Consider the following 2,937-nt stretch of genomic DNA (forward strand, 5'->3'; position numbering starts at 1 on the left):
AATGTGTGTATTACTAGATACGTGCAAGCTAAAAGTTCCATGATGCTTTTTAATTAAACAGCAAAGTGCGCTAACCGCTAGAGGACGGAAATATGACTAATGTGTATACATTAAAGGAAGTTTCCTCTGTTGCGACATTTCAATCATGTGAAGTAAGGAGTGGAACATGTTTACCAAATGTAATAATCATTTCTAAAATATTAATAGTTTAATAAACCCTGCACTAGAAAATTAAATCATGTGAAGTAAGGAGTGGAACATGTTTACCAAATGTAATAATCATTTCTAAAATATTAATAGTTTAACAAGCCCTGCACTAGAAAATTAAATCATGTGAAGTAAGGAGTGGAACATGTTTACCAAATGTAATAATCATTTCTAAAATATTAATAGTTTAACAAGCCCTGCACTAGAAAATTAAATCATAATAGCTGGATAATGTCCGCTAAAAGATTTCGCACGAGATACACGCACACTTTATAAAACTGAGCAATTGAAATAATTGATTATAAGATAATCATTTAAGTACTCTCCAAAAAGAATAAGAAAGAAGAAACAACATAAAGCCCAAATTTTTATCTTCGGTGGTTAGGTGTAAATCATCAAAAAGTTTGTAATGCTGTTATTCTTCGTATATTGGCTACTTGAATGTTGTAAATACAACTGCTCACAGTTACTTGATTTTACTAAACTAACTGAGTTCAAACAAAGACATAAAGAGACTGCTATACAATATTAATGCAATCTTTAATTAATCAATACACAAATAGAATGCTTTCTGGACTCTGGACAGTTGCCTGCTACTGGAATTGTGTATTGGTTAACAGATTTTCTACTCTTAAGATGTCTTTCCGTCAACCATCTGCTGTCATTGACCTTCTTCTACAATATGTAACATTACAGCAATAAAACCCGAGGGCGGACCAGGTATTATCTCTAGAGAACAACAAAGAAACAAAGTCAACTTAACCGTTGACCGCACAATATACAAAGACTAAACTAATTTAGAGTAAACGATAAATTTTGACATTAGAATGAGAAAGTAGAAAACATATGGTATGCCTGCATACCACACACTGCCTGGTCAGTTTGATAGGGTCTTCACTTAATAATGGATTCGATCATCTTTAACCTCGATAATAACCTGCATTTCCTATGGCACAGATTCCATAAGATTTGGTGCCTTTTTCGATTATCGTCTATTCCTCGATGACTGTAGTTTGCAATCGCTAAACAGATATCGGCAGAGGAGTGTGAAGATAAAAGGCTTCAGACGTTCACGTTCATACAAAAGATGGTCTAACTGAATAAATTTTTAACAATTACTGTAATATTTTCTGAAGAAACAAAAATCTCAGTTTTTCTTCTTCAGAACAAAATATTTGAGAATTACTCAAGATGATTTTGCTAGACAAGAAAGATGACTTAATAGGTTATACTCCGCAGCTTTACAACAAAGCAACTTTAGACAATATGAGTGTAGTGGATTATTGCTAAACACAGTTAAACCACTTTTAGCAAACAGTTTATTTATTCGTGTGTTTGTTGAATTTCGTGCAAAGCTACTTGAGAACTATATGCGCTAGCTTTCTCTAATTTTGAAGTGTTAAGGTTAGAGGAAAAGCACCTATCCAACACCATCTACCGCTAACTCTATGGCTACCATTTTATCAACTAATAATGGTATTGACTATCACATTAGAACGCCCCCACGACTGAAAGGACGAGCATTTTGGTGATGGAATGTGAACCTGCAGATTGCGAATCGAGTGCCCTAACAATCAGACCATGCTAGACCTTAGAAAGCAGCATCGAAGCAACTGATAATAGATAAATGCTTCATGTAGTTTCTCCATAATGTACTTCTATTGTTAATGCAGAAAGGGGTAGATCGTGGCCAGTTACATCCTGTCACATGATTTCATTCATTTATTGCCTGTAGTTTACATTGGAAACACAAGTAAAGCCATGTTTGTTTGTTGTTATTGTTGTTTTGTGATTACAATGAAACGAGTAGTTTTTCAAAATTATTTTTAATTGTTAGAATTTATAACATTCATTATGTGGTACAGTTGGAGATATTTAAATCCTGACCATTGCAGCATCACTGGAACGTTTTTTATAGTGATGGTGCTGAAAGCTATTTAACAAAACTGTAAATATTTTATACGATGGACGCTATGTAGTTGAATGTTATTATTGTATCAAAACATGTTAATAAAACCAACAAGTGCACAGCATTCCCATACTTCAAGCAAGGGGATTCTACTGTATCCCCAATTCCAGCGCCAGTGTACCACTATGGAGAGAATTAGCCAAATATTGTGTTGTTTAATATTTACCACGCTTGGCAAGCCTGTCCATTTGTCGTTTCTCAGTTTTAAATGGTTGTTGAGTGTAGATCAAGTTATAAGGCCATATATGGATTAACTTTTGGAAGAACAACATCACAACAATTCACTTTTCCATTTGAAATTATAAAAACATCAAGAAATTAATGTCGCTTTTTTTTAGATGAAAAAACCCAAACAACTTATCTATCAAAACAAAACATTTATTAAATGAAATAGTCTCCATTCTTCTCGGTGATGCTTTTCCATTTTATAATCAGGTTGTTAATGCCCTGATTAAATAAATAACTTGGCTTTGAAGCAAAAATCAGGTCGGTGTCCTTTTTAACACCTTCCATATTTGCATACGTTTTCCCATTAAGATGGTGTTGCATTGAACGAAAAAGATGGTAGTCTGATGGTGCCATATCTGGAGAATATAGTGGGTAGGGGAGAACTTCCCAACCCAACACAATAATCTTGTGTTGCATCAAATGTGCCACATGTGGACGTGCATTGTCGTGGAGAAGAAGAACACCTTTCCGATTGACGAGTGAAGGGCGTTTCTGATGAAGGACTTGATTTAACGTCCAGTTGCTGACTATAG

This window comes from Limulus polyphemus, unplaced genomic scaffold, assembly GCF_000517525.1.
Source record: "Limulus polyphemus unplaced genomic scaffold, Limulus_polyphemus-2.1.2 Scaffold360, whole genome shotgun sequence".
NCBI lineage: Eukaryota > Metazoa > Arthropoda > Merostomata > Xiphosura > Limulidae > Limulus > Limulus polyphemus.